A 15,179-nucleotide genomic window follows, 5' to 3' on the forward strand; every position below is an offset into this window, starting at 1 on the left:
ATACCTACAATTGCTTGAATTGTGTAGGACCATAATCATGAACATATTAAAAATTCAAATCCTTACATGCGCACACACATGTACACACACAGAAGTCACTAAGTTTAATAAGTGTCACTGAAATGAAGAACCAAACCCTCTTCCACCTCAGAGCAGTGTCCTCAGGGGGTGGGGGGAAATGTTCAAGTATTTCTAACTGTGGCTTGGCATTTTAGGAAGTTATGGGAAAGAAGAGAATTACTAGAATTTTACCTTTATTAATTTAAGCCATGGAAATAGCTTAAAATATTTTAATTTTTGAGGCCATGGAATTTATCCATACCTACATATTCTGTTGATGAAAACTGTCATTATTTGTAACATATTGCAATTAGAATTTATTCCTTCAATGAACTACTTTAATCCATCCAATAAATGTTTACTGAGTATTGACAGAATGCAGAGAATCCATCTGTTAATAGTATTATCTTAAGCATATTTTTGTTTCAGCATTTTGTACTTGCTCCCTCCGCCCCCCCCAATCTGGTATGTTCTTCCCCCAGATCTTTGCAAGGGCAGTTACACAAATCTTAGCTACAGAGAGAGGTCCTCTTTCTCATCATAGCCAAAGCAACATCTTTGCTCATTCTTCCCCTCACCCTTAAGATTTATGATCTAGTATTATACTATATTTTGTAATATATTACATTATATTGCTCTATGTTGATTGTATTCTCTTAATATATTGGTATCTTGATATGCTTATCCCCCTCCCCCCAGAAGTAAACTCCAAGACAACAAATAATTTGTCTCTACCATTTTTAGCCATGTATTTCATTATCTGGAGTAGTACCTAGAACATAAGTTCAGTAAATATTAAATGAATTAATAAATGAAAAAGGTCATGGCATTGGTCATCAAAATGTATACTGTTTAGTAGAACATCTTACACATGCAGCCTTCAGTTTAAAACAGCTTAGAGTAGGAACAGGAAAAAAAAATTATCTAAATAGCCTTCAAGTTTTACACTGAAAATTAGAATCATAACATTGAAAACCCAGAGAGAAAAATAGTTAACAGGCTCTTGACCAGAACACTATGCTTTCATCTAATTTTATCTTAAGAGAAACAGTCAACATGTTTAAAAAATTTAGTTACAGGACTCAAAAAACATTGAAGAAAATGGTGACAGTATTATGTTAAAATAACAAGCACAAGGTTTTAATATTCAAATGTAATTGAAAATGTTAAATACCTAACAGTCTCATTCCCTTTTTGTCATTTCCTCACCTTATGAATATAGAGCCCCAAATGATGTCCATACAAAATTTTCTTCTAGAACTTTTAGTCATGAGGGCAAAAGATCAAAAGCATGTGTTAAATATAGACTACAAATGAGTAGAATGAAACCCAGGTTTAAAATATCAATATGGCAACTGAATTTACATCTTATCATAGCCTGTAATTCATTTCCTGTTTTCAGTTAAGATTCTACTAAACATGTCATTCATGGTATAACCTAATATATCCAGTCTTAAAACTTAGTGAACTGTTTGAAGCCATTCTATTTAGTCTCAAAATAGTTTCCATATTTAGAACTTCTGCCTTTTTCTATTTGTGTTTCTACAGCAAGTGTTCATTCACCCTTTCTTCAAAAATTTTAATGCCTATTATTTTCCTAAATTGATAGTGACTCTCAATAGAAAACATTCTCCATGCCTCACCAATACCTTCCCCACCCGGACACTTATCTTTCTTGCTTAAAAATTCCATAATCCTCTACTGCCTCTAAAATAAAATTTAACTTCCTTTCAATAGCATAAACATCCAACCACAATTGACCAAATGTTATCACCAACTATGTAGTTTCCCTCAAAGTACTTTCCCGCAAATCATACGTATTAAGAAAAAAAAAATCCTGTCAACACATACCTTTGACCTTCTGCAAAATGTAATGACTTTACTCATTAAATCAGTTTTATCCTTCACATGTAATTAAGTCTTTTCTGAAGCTTGGGTAGTTTCATGAAGGAGTAAAAAATTTCCAGAGGGGTCTTTCTGTATTCTGAATTCCTTTAAATTCATACTTAACTATAATGTGACTATGAACAAGCATTTAAGTAAAATTATGAACTCAATTCTTTAGTCACACTAGTCACATTTCATTTCCTCAGATGTTTACATGTAGGTAATGGCTACCATACTGAACATATAGACCAAAGGGCTGGCTTTTGGAGAATGCCAACAGAAGAATTTTAGAAAACAAAGGAGTCAGATGGATACAACAGCCTTTTTCTCAGCATTGAGTGGCTGTCCTCTAGAAGATCTAACTTTATATCCCCAAAAGTCAAAGTGAGGAACAGCTTAAGAAAACGGTTTTTGCCTCCATATTAGGAAACAATTTCCTCTAAGGCCGGAAAAGTGGAAGACACTTCTTCAGGAGCATAAAATGGATGACTATGTAGTATAAAAGTATATAGGAGATTTGAGCCCTGGAAGAGTGGCTGAGTTATGTGACAATAAGGACCCATTTTGCTAATGGTACTGTTAATGTCCTGAATGGTCAGTGAGAGCAGTATTTGCTTAAACTCCCCAGAGAAAAATTTTGTGAACACTACAATATATACTCCTAAGCCCTAGCTCAGTACTACTGCACTAGAACTTCAGGGAGAAGTATCTGATTATATATTTAATACATGCCCAAGTGACTAATATTCAGAAGGAGACTGGGAAACTGAGGTAAGTGATAAGTATCCAATTCTATCACTGAAGGAAACCCAACAGCACTATTTGTCAAAGGCTAACAGAAAGACCTACAGCTGCATATAAAAAAATATATATATAAGGAAAAGTTGAAAAGGTAGAAAAAGAAGAAATGCATTTTAGGAGACAAGCTCAGGAATGACTATGGCATATTAAGGGATCAGTAAGATACTTTAAAATATTTAAAGTGTGAAAATAAGCATTTTCTTTCACTAGGATGTTTATATTTCAAAAGTACAACTAATGAAAATAAGTAAATAAAATGCTGATGATATCTTTATAGAACACTATCCAGATCGTATGAAGAAAAGCTGGAGTTACCAGATTGATTCAAACTCATAAGGTAGGAGCATATATACATGGAGTAAAATATATATGTTTTTAAGAGGAAACTAAGCATTTGAGAATAAATAACATTTTCAGGTGACTAAAAATTGGTACATATTAAGGACACCATGAGGTGTTTGCTTAGCTGGAGGAGAGAAATTTACACAGGTGGTTATACAAGATGAGAGGAGTAAGGAAAGAGGTTAGAAACAAAGAGATAATGAACTACTAATGGCTTTAATTTAATTCAGTAGACAAGTATTTATTAACTATTTTATGCCCAACACTGCACTGGGCATTAGTAGAGAAGGAATATTTTGGTATATCATTGCATTTATGTGCTCCTTAATTTGAAAGTGGAATAACAGTAAGTGTTTTTAGGTGATTATTACCTTAATTGTGGGGTATGGCAATAAGGATGTAAAGGTTTCCTATAATTTAATCATTTTTCTAGCACAGCTCTTTGATGCATCTCTTGAATCAGAATTCAATGATTAGGACACATAGATTGCATCTGCACAAGAAAATTGAAGTGTAAAATAGATCACTCAAATCTTCAGGTCATTGATATTTCCAGAGAATATTTTACACCCCTACATTTTTCAGATTTTCTGGTTCCCCCTCCTTTTTTTTTTTTTGCACTCAAGTCCATGTGGGTCTGAATTACATAGAACGATGAAGTGGAATCAGCATCACCAATACTGGTAACAGATGTGAGACATTAGCTGAGAAATGACACAAGAAAAGCAGAAAGGGAATCAAAGAGGGCTTAGTTGGGGCTCCTGGGTGGCTCAGTCAGTTAGGCATCTGAATCTTGATTTTGGCTCAGGTCACCATCTCAGGGTTGTGAGATTGAGCCCTGCATCAGGGTCAGTACTCAGCAGGGAGTCCACCTGAAATTCTCTCCTTCTTCCCTTTTCCCCACTTTCACATGTATGCTTGCTCTAAAATAAATCTTAAAAAAAACGGCTTAGCTAGTCTCAAAATGCTGGTGGCCTCCTTTGGATTTCTACCTTCCCTTCAGACTCACAACAAAATTAATCTGTAATATGATTTTTTTTTAAGATTTTATTTATTTGACAGAAAGAGACCCAGCGAGGGAGCACAAGCAGGGGGAGTGGGAGAGGGAGAAGCAGGTTTCCTGCTGAGCAGGGAGCCCGATAGGGGGGGGCTCGATCCCAGGACCATGGGACCATGACCTGAGCAAAAGGCAAATGCTTAAATAACTGAGCCACCCAGGCGCCCCTGGAATATGATTTAATAGACCCCAAACCATAACTTCTAGAAAGTCTTTTTTATACATAAACCATTCATTAGACATTTTCATTAAAGGCTGAATCCAGTTGTGTATTTTATGCAACTTCCTGGTTCAATAAAATTTTATTTTTAATTATATACTAGGTATTATGTAAAACATGGGGATACAGAAATAATTAGGACATGCTCCCTAGCCTCAAGAATTTCATAATATAGAAGACTGACTTGAAAATTAATCACTAGAATACTCATTAATTTTTTAAGCTAATAAGCAATGTAGTAAATATGCACTAGGAACCATGCAATATGTTCTAGGTGCAATGATGGGTAGGTATGGTAAGCAGAATAATGGTTCTTCAAACCTACCTAGATCATAATCTACAAAAACTGTGAATTAGTTACCTTATATAACAAAAGGGACTTAGTGTTTAAATTAAGGATATTGAGGAAAAGATTATCCCAGATTATCCAGGTGGGCTGAATATAATCACATAAGAATACTAGAAGTAGAAAAAGGTCAGAGTTTGAAGATGGACTGTTGACTTTGAAGATGGAGGAAAGGGCCATGAGCCAAGGAATGGAGGCAAGCCCCTAAAAGCTCCAAGAGCAAGGAATAGAGTCCCTCCTAAAACCTACAGAAAAAAAAAAAAGTATATATAGTTCTGATGACACCTCAATTTTAGCCCAGTAGCACTCATTTCAGATTTCTAACTGCCAAAACTATAATGCAATAAGTTTGTGTGGTTTTAAACCACCATGCTTGTGATAATTTGTTACAGCAATGATAGGAAACCAATACACTCACTAGTAGCGATTACAAGCAAGTAAATAAACACGAGGGGGGAAAAAAGATGTAAAAATACCATATAGATGCAATAAATACTGGTAATTCACAATAAGCAGTTATAATTTTGAGTTACTGCTAGTCTTTAGTGAATAGGTAATGTTTCAACTTGGTTCTGAAGAATGCCTAGGAGTTTGTAGATTAAAAACAGAAAGTCCTCTCAAACAAGAGCATCTGAAAATATCAAAAGAGAAAAATCAGTGTAAAATTCAGTATAAGGAAGATGATGACCAGAAAAGGAAGGTCACACTCTTCAACTGTAAGAGGCATATGCAATTGCAACCCATGTGTCTGTATCCTGCACAACCTTACAGAGACTACAATGTGTGTATGGTGCACAGGTGGGGCCCTGAGGATGCTCTGTGAACAAGCTGATGAAGGTTTATCCCAGGCTGAGAAGGGCACTGTATGCTGTCCTAAATCATGTAGATCTATCCTATACTCACTAGGGCCCTATAAGTAAATTTTTAGAAAGAAGCATCTTTAACAGATCTCCATTTAGAAAGTTAACAGAAATATGAGGAATGTACTGGAAGATTCTAAGAGTAAAGGCCTAAGCTATAATTTTATAAATATACACATCCAAACTAATGTATTAGAAAAGGTACATGGGAGATACTGTCAAGAATTTAAGACCCTAACCCATGCAGTTTTTACAGTGAGTTACTTGGTATTAACCTCTCCTTTAATTCCTAGTTAATTGAAACATCAAGGTGGTCAATGAGAAAAGTTTTTCTTAAAACACTTCTGAATCCAAATAAATTACAAAGATCTGTTTGGCTTCATATGGGAGGATGAAATAATCAAAATGCTACCAACAACTGTTTTGCTGTGACCTTTGAAAGTTTGTAATGAGAATATAAGTCATATCAAAGTGTCAAATTCATACTTCATGGATTCCTTTTTCCTTGATTTATACTTCTCATTTTTGACCTACACTGGGATAATTGCTAGTTGCTTGCTAGGAAGTAGCACAATTCGTGAATTAAGCACCAGCTAATGTCTCAGGGATTCAAAGATTTGCTTTGGCCCAATTCACTTAATTCATCTTGTTCTCTTGATCTTAAAAGAGGAGAACTAACCTCTACAACCTTCAACCCTGACAAGTATATGGCAATAGAGGAATATTTCAATATAATGGTCTTTAGTGCCATTTTTATACTATGTAACCATGAGAATGTTAAATAAGTATGCATTTTTGATTGGATGGCTAAAGAACAAGGAGGAAAAACTTCGTGATTAACATAGATTACCATTTGATTTTGGCACCCATGTAGTGGTAGTCTTCCTCGGTATAGAAAAGAATGAAAAGGATACCAAAATATATTAAGATGGCCATGCTCTGCAAGGGTCTGAAAGGATTTTCTCCATTCTATTTCAAATTCACCAGATCCTTACCAGAATAGTGTGTAATTTACAGTATAACTCTTCACAAAATACTGCTATTGAAAATAAAATCCTCAAATCATAGAAAAGAGGGTAATTGGTGAAAACAAAAAAGGAGCACTGATCATCTAACATTTTCCAAAATATGTTTCATGGAATGTTCATAAAGGTAACATGAAAAATGAAGCATATGGTGAAATAAGACTGAGAAGTGCTGGGTAAGAAAGTTAAAACAGGCTTATTTGCCTTAATGCTTAGAGTCACTAATAGGTTAGTAAATGTGCATCCAACAAGGCGGCAGGTTTTGCGGCAGTTGACTGAATTCATTTTACCACAGAACCTTTGTTTTTTCCCTGCCCAGCATTTACAAAACCATTGTTCCATGGAGTAATATGCACTGAAAAGTGCTGTTCTGTCAAAGAGCAGGCAATATTTAAAAAAAAATTTATAAAGAAAGAGGTCAGTTATTAGTAGGTTATTGCTTATAGTCTCCAAGGATTCAAAGAAGAGTAAATGAAAGTCAATTAAGCAGGAGACATTTAAGTTAGATGAATGGGAACATTTCTCTTAGAGGAGCCGGCCTGTTCAAATAGGAGTGCTTGAAGATAGTGTTTATCTCACTAAGTGCCAAGAAAGAATGGAACATGCAAATTCTGTTTATGCAATGAGAATACCAACTGTCGATATTTGAAAAGCTATAGAAACTGATGGATTCAAAGTGTCACAAATCCATTGGCATAGGAAGACATTCACAGTAAGAATTTTCAGGAATAAGAATACTCCATTTTCAAGAAGCTTGTAGGTAAGGATGATAATATAATATTCTCAAAGAATGAAGAAAGGCAATGGTTTCTCTAGAAGTGATTAATATTGTCTCGAAGGTGATTAAATTTGAGCAGAAATACTCAAAATCAAAGAGCAAATGAGAGGTGCCAAAATCAGCAGGATCAAAATAACGAGAAATGTTAAGAGAAGGTCAAACTAGACTGGAGTTCTTTTCAGAATTCTTTCCTTGCTGAGTTTCAAGAAAATGAGCAGATTAAGACATCTTTAAGATATAGTCCTATTTTTCCACAAAATTTTAGGAGTCAATGAATGCAGTACTCAGATGTAAAGATTTAGAAATAAATGGAATTTGACAGACATCAGAACTCAAGAATTCAGCTGTCCATGATAACTTAATGTTTGGGTTTTAGAAGACTTTTGGACAAATCTTTGCTCTTTAGAATATTTAAATGAAGGGACAGAATAAAAGGTAAGCTAAATTATATTTTTAGAAGTCCACCCATTCAAGTTAAGTCTGCTTATAGTTAGGAGCATGGATTATAAAATGTTATAATTGTGTAAGCTCTAAGGAGTAAAGCAGAGAGAGTACATGATATGAAAATGACTAATTATTTGAATAATCTCTAAGAAATTGTGACTTTCACCAAAGGAAAAAAGTGGGAATTATGTTAGAAAAAGCAACAATTGTAAAAAGTAACATTGTTATGATTTTTCCCCCTAAATCATTCAGAATGCCAAAGAAACTGTTGAAATAGCTGAAGGAATTAGAATTATATGCCTCTGTAAAATGAGTTTTATGTTTGCAATAAGGAGATTTTAAGCATTTACTTACTAAAAGACTCAGGTCAAGGGTCAACTGCTGCAAGGAAGCTTTCCGCTCATTTCTCCTTTGCCCATATACCTCCTCACCCTAAAGCAGAGTGAACATTTCCCCTCTAGGACTTCTATACTTTTGGCATTAAAAACATGACTTTCAATTCATTCATTCAAATGTGCATTTTGTTTGAGGGCCAGCATTTCTCATGCACACTGTTATGCAGGGGGAATGCAAAGCTAAGAAAAGCATAGATATCTATACTTGAGAAGCTCATACAATGACTTCAACTACTTACTTGCCCTGGAAACATTTTCCTCAATTGTAAAACAGGGAAAATATTATGCCATAGATTGTAAGGATTACATAAATATAAATCACACTAAGCCTAGTCCATACGACGAGTTCAACAAATATTTCTTTGCTTCCATTTTGGAACTATTGTATTCCATCTACCAAAAGCCTTGCTATATATTATAGTGATCTATTTCCAAAGATTTCCGTTCATTTTCATTGTGTTTTGATTGTCCTTCTCTACTGGATGATTTTCATGTAGACAAACTATTCATCTTTCTTCATACCCTAACTCAATGGTTAACCAAGAGCTAAAAGTCAATACTTACGACTGAAAGAGTTAGGAAGGAGAAAAGGAAGTAAGACAAGTAGTCAGGGAAATATGTAAAGAATGGCCATTGTAGAAGAGAGATAAAAGTACTTCAGTGAGGTCAAGGGTTCCTCAGAAAAACTGGAACAAACATCAATAAACAAAATGTAAAACCATTGAAACAGGAGAAAACAAATACATAACGAATATATAACTTCAACTACTACTGCTCTTCCAGAGCAGCTCAAGTAATGACTTTTGTTTTTGTTCTCTCCTTTTCCATTTAAAAAGGCAAAGTAAATGCCATTACGCTTAGATTTTAAATTGTTTGCCAACTGGCTCCAAATCCCAAAGCATACCTGCATACATGAGGTTCCCTCTATATGTAATGCCTTTCCCAAACATGTCTACTTGCAAACTTCTATGCATTTTTCAGGTACATGAGTTTAAAATCCTGCATCCCAGGTGATTTTTTTTCTTTTTTAACATTACCAGGCAGACCAAAGTATAATTCTTCTGTATGCATGTTGTCTTGTCAATACCTCCATTAAAGCAATTGTATTATCAATTGACCATGATCTTAACTTATAAAAATAGCTAGATTTGAGTCCTCACAAGACATTTTTCATAGATTGAATCAGTTAATATTCACAGCAATCCTGCATGGAAGGCATTATTTTTTGACAAGATCACCCATTAATTAAGTGGTAAACTCAGTAAAAGTCCAGGAGGAAAAAAAATCTTTCTTTGCACTCAAAATCTTTGGTGTTTTTCACTGTAAGACAGACATTTGAATACATGAAAGTGTCCTTACTCTTTATGTCCTCATAACTCAACAGGTGTATAGCATAAACTCATAAGTATGTATATGTATTCATATATGGATATTTTAAAGGCTGACAAAAGTGATTGTGGATGAAGTAGGATTTCAAAGTGAGAATATTTTAATTGTGGCTTAAAAGAGAAAAGATCTTTAAATAAGTAGTGGTAGTAGACTTACAGTTTCATCTTCAACATGTAAAGTACTTACAAGTCTTCACTCTCATCTTTACAAGAATGAACTAGAAAAACTGAAAACCAGTAACTTTTTGTGGACCTATCAGAGAAATAAGGTTGCAGGGCAAACTGCTACCTTGAAATGAGGGTCAGGCATCTGCAGAGGGTCACTAACAAGACCTGTTTACCCAGAGTCATCTCTGGAGACATAAACAAATACAAACATTTGAATGGTAATTTTGATAGATTCCTAAGACTGAGTGTGCACTAGCCTGAGAGTGAGAAACTCCTGGGGACTGCAGTCTTGGGTGGGGGGCCTCACAATATTTGTGAGCATTAGCACCAGGATTCTGTGGGGGCTGGGGGCAGGCCTCCCCCAGATGAACATTTGAGTTAAAAGCAATCAAAACCCAGCAGATGCAGGAAAAACCCTTTACCTCCCTTCTCAACCACTTGCTTATACCAGGAAGAGAGCTATTAATAAGATTCCTCTTCACCTAAAAAGCTGCATAATGGGGCAACCTTTGTTTTCTAAACATCTCTCACCTTCCTACTAGTGGCCTTTCTCTCCTTTGTATCCTCAGACCCCTAAGTCTCTCCTTAGGTCATGTAAGGATCATGTTGCCAGTCTTTGGAATTTCCAGGTCTATGTGGCTTCCCTGTGTGTATATATACTACTAAATTATTTTCTTCTGTTACTCTGTCTCATGTCAATTTGATTCTTAGTCCAGCCAAAAGGACCTTGAAGGTTGGAGAAGATTCTTCCTCCCCAACAATTCCCAATAGATTCAAATGTTAAAGATGTCAAAAAGATCCCTAGAGTGGAAGAGTCATCATTGTACATTATGTGCCATAGTACATTATCTCCATAGAAAAGGCCAACTCTACAAGGATGGACATCATCTTATCCCGCTGGACAAAGTACACAATACCTACTTCAGTCCCCTCTAGACTTATCTCACCAAAGGGCAGGGCAGGGGGATGGATGGGTACTCCCTAAGTGTCAAGTCTTCAAAGAAATAAATGGAAACGCTGCAGCTAGGAAGGGAATTAGGAAAACTGGGGAAAATGCTACAGCACTGGGAAAATGCTTGTGAAGATCACAGCCTCAAAACACAGGCCCACTAAAAGACAGATTTAATCTTAAAATCATAGAAGGCTCCCTCTCACCTGCATCTTACTGCCATAGGGTTCCTATGACTGATCAGCTGCAAGTTATTTTATGGGTATGATACATTGATTCTAAAGTTTACATGGAAAGGTAAAAGACATAGAAGGAAAATATTCAGTATTGAGGAGAATATAGACTATTGAACAAAGTTGGAGAACTGCTGCTACCCGACTTCAAGACTTAGCAGAAGTTTACTGTAACCAAAGGAGTGTGTTGTGTGTCAACCACACTCAAAGAAAAAGTTAGAGAGTGTGGTATAGGTTAAAGAACAGACAAATAAAGCAATGGAATGGAATAGAGAAATAGACCCCTATATAGTCAACTGATCTTTGACAAAGGAGTACAGACAATACAAGGAGCAAATATAATTTGACAAATGATGCTGTGAACAACTGGACATTCACAATAAATCTCAACACAGACCTTATAGACCTTCACAAAAATTTCCTTAAAATTGATTATAGACCTAAATGTAGAATACAAAACCATGAAAATCTCTAGAAGGTAACACCGAAGAAAACCAAGATGGCCTCAGATATGAGGATTTCCTTTTAGATACACCAAAGACAAAATCCATGAAAGAAATTCATAAGCTGATCTTCATTAAAATTAAAGTTTTCTGCTTTGCAAAGATAGTATCAGGAGAATTAACCAAAACAAAAGAACTCCAGTAAGTGACCTGTTGTCTCCCCTCCCCAGAGCCCAAAAGACACCTAACAAAGGAGACAATTACCCAAAATATACAAAAAACTCTTAACACTAAACAACCTGATCAAAATACAGGCCAGAGACCTTAAATACCTCAAAACAATATATACAGATGGCAAATAAATACATGAAAATATGTTCCACATCATGTGTTATGAAATGCAAATTAAAGTAAGGAGGAGATACACTACCTGCCTAATAGAATGGCTGAATTCCAGAACACTGATGACACCAAATGCTAGCAAGGATGTGAGCAACAGGAATTCTCATTTATTGCTGGTGGGAACACAGAATGGTACAGCCACTTTGGATGACACTTTGGAGGTTTCTTACAAAACTACTCTAAGACCAGCAATTATGCTCCTTGGTATTTACCCAAAGGAGTTGAAAACTTAAGTCCACATAAAACATGTACAAGAATGTTTACAGCAGCTTTATTCATAATTACCAAAGTCTGGAAGCAACCAAGATATCCTTCAGTAGGTGAAAGGATAAACAAACTATGGCACATCTAGACAGTGGAATATTGTTCCAAATCAGGGATAACACATGAAAATATTCTAAAGAATGTAGAAAAACTCCATAAACATTGTCATGCCTGCAGCCCAATTTTGACAATACTTAAATATTCATAATCTGTGACCTAAAAGGAGCCACTTGATAAAAATATCCCTAGAAAGCAATAAACTGTAACTATAAATATAGTCTGAGGCCCCCCTTGAGGAATAAAAATCATAACCACAGACCACTGTGTTAAAATTCTACTGATTTATCTTTGCTTCCCACCTCCTAAAATTACTTACCAAAATATATAAAAGATGCCATTTAAAATGAGCCCTCTAATATAACTTATTGGGAAAATCAAAAATAATAAAATGAAGCCAAGATTAGTTATCTGTATAATACACATGATCCAGCGTCAGGCACAAGCAGGAATTTGCTGACAGATGTTTAATAACTGCATCTCCAAAACAAATGTGTATATACATTTATTATAAATTTCTTATGAAACTATTAGTTCTTGTCCGCCAATGTGAGCCCAGCTCCAGCATACCCACTAGAGTGGTCTGAAGTGACAAACTTAAGAGTCAACTCAAACAGGCAGGTTCCGTCATCAGTTAATGACTGACGATGACTAACCAAATATCATTTGAGATAGTATTTGAAAGAGCTAGTGCATGCCTATTCCACAGAAACAGGTGATGCTTGTTAAATATTTGTATGCGAAGAAGAGAGACAGATTTGTTATTTCTCGAGTAAAAATTCATTTGGTGGGAGGCTAAAAGCTTCTCTCAGAGATGTCAAGCAGCAAGAATTAAAAGTAAGCCACCTGAAAAGTCAGGTCTATCTGCTAGTTATTCTATTTCTCTTTTGATCCCTCACTGGAATGGAGTAGTCTCTTCCCTCTGTTTTTCCAGCCTTTCCTATTTAGAATCTAGATTAATTGTGCCCACTCGTTACTGGGTACAATAGTGGAGAGAATCCTTGAGATTATTTTGTCCACCTTCTGTTGGGTACATTATTAAGTAGAAAATAGGAACTAATCTTAAACCCATACATCTTAAATACAAGTATCTACTATAGCCCGAATAGTTCATTCTTCTGTTAGAGAAGGGTAAGCCTGTAGTCATGCCAAAAATAAAAGTGAGCTAAACATACATTAGAATTAGGGAAGGGTTTTAAAAGTTGCTAAAATCTGGCTATAGATGGCCATTCCTCTGTTAGTATCTATGGAGAATTTTTTAACCATAATCTGGCCTGTTGCTGCCCCAAGATCTAGGACATGATTTACCCTAAAGTCAGTGGTAATTTCTGAGAGAGAATACTAGGACGTGTCCCATTTTCTGTGTCTGCATCTGAATCAGTTGTCTATTGTTGGGTAACTACCCCCAAACTTAGCGGCTTAAAGGAACAACTGATTATTTGTCTGACAGTACATTAGATCTGAATTTACAGTCTGGGCTCACCTGGGTAGTTCTTCTGGGACTAGCCAGCCTTCCCTGTGCTGTAGATTAAGCAGGAAATTTATTGAAGTACTGTCCCTCCTGTGGGGTCTCAGCTGCGACAACTAGCCTGACTCCGTTCCTGTTACCAATCATCCTCAAGCAGGCGAGCATAGGCTCTTTCATGTTTTAGGTAGGGTTTCAAAAGGTGTGCAAAACTTTTGAAGTCTAGGCTCAGAACTGGTACAATTAGCACTCCCACCACATTCTACCCACCAATCAAGTCCCAAGGACACCTAGATAACAGGGTGGGGCAGTATTCTACAGTTCTTCATGGGAGTAGCTTTACAGTGACATTGCAGGAGATTCAGTACAAAAGAGTTGAAGTTTAGCATTCTTATAATCTACTACAGAGTCCTTAGTAGATGTAAATTTTTCCAGAGTTCCTTCCTGGCCAATATTTTAATTGAAACTTTAATGCCAAATTAGTACTCTAATAATTAGAGAAGATATCCAAGAACTATTAATTGGCCTCTGATTAATATATTAAACTTGGGTGCATTTTTAATGTTTGGCTGTCACTAGGTCATATGTAAATGAAAACACACACCTGACTCCTAAACCATATATTTGGTGGGTCATATCTGAATTCCTAACAATTTATATGAAAAGGCAAGTTCACAGAAATTCTGTGTCTCTTAAGTTTTAAAATTATGATACAATCAATATGGAAGAGCTCTCCATATAAAGATATTAATTTGCCAGCCTATGAGATTAGCAAATTCTATTAATTCTAGCAGCTATTTATTTTCTTTGTTAACTTTTTAAATCAGTACTTTGTTTCCATATTTTAAAATTTTTTATATCTTTCATTGTCTGGTCTGTTTAATACTTTTAGATCTATTTTAAGGAATAACATTTAACAGTGGAGACCATATGTTTTCCTGATTTTAATGGGAGTGTTTCTGGTATTTCACCATAAACAAATTCCTTAACAAATGTTTACTGAATGCCTGCCATATACCAAGTACTGCTTTTGAGACATGTATAAATTATCATCATGATAAAGGACTTTTAATTTTTTTTAGTGTTTAAAACTGAAGACTATATGTAGAATTTTAGTTAAAATGTTTTTTTTTTTTCATTTTCTGAGATCTTATTTTCCTCTTTTGGCCCACTAATATGATTACACTAAGGATTTTAAATAGATCTTATTAAGTTTAATACATAATATAAAAATTTACAGCTTTTACAAAAGATGTGCAATTCATAATAATTAAAAGACAGTTACCTTTTTCTGTCCCTCAGCCACCTTTTCCTCCAAAAGACATTACACTCCCGTTAAGAAACACACCTTGTATTTGAATAAATGTTAGTGCCCGTTTGCACACACACATGCTTACTCTTCAAGGTAACAAACACAATTATCTGTATCTTGCTATTTCAATTTACTGGGATGTCCTGGTGATTTTTCCATATCATTACTGACAAAGCAGACACATTTTCTTTACTTTTTTTAATCATATGCATACACCAAAAATGAATTTAACCTAAGGAGTTTCTACCTTTAGCTATTACCGAATAAAACAGGGAAATAGGAA

This window comes from Mirounga angustirostris, unplaced genomic scaffold (assembly GCF_029215605.1).
Source record: "Mirounga angustirostris isolate CCGP_5_RB_7025 unplaced genomic scaffold, mMirAng1.0.hap1 SCAF_13, whole genome shotgun sequence".
Lineage (NCBI taxonomy): Eukaryota > Metazoa > Chordata > Mammalia > Carnivora > Phocidae > Mirounga > Mirounga angustirostris.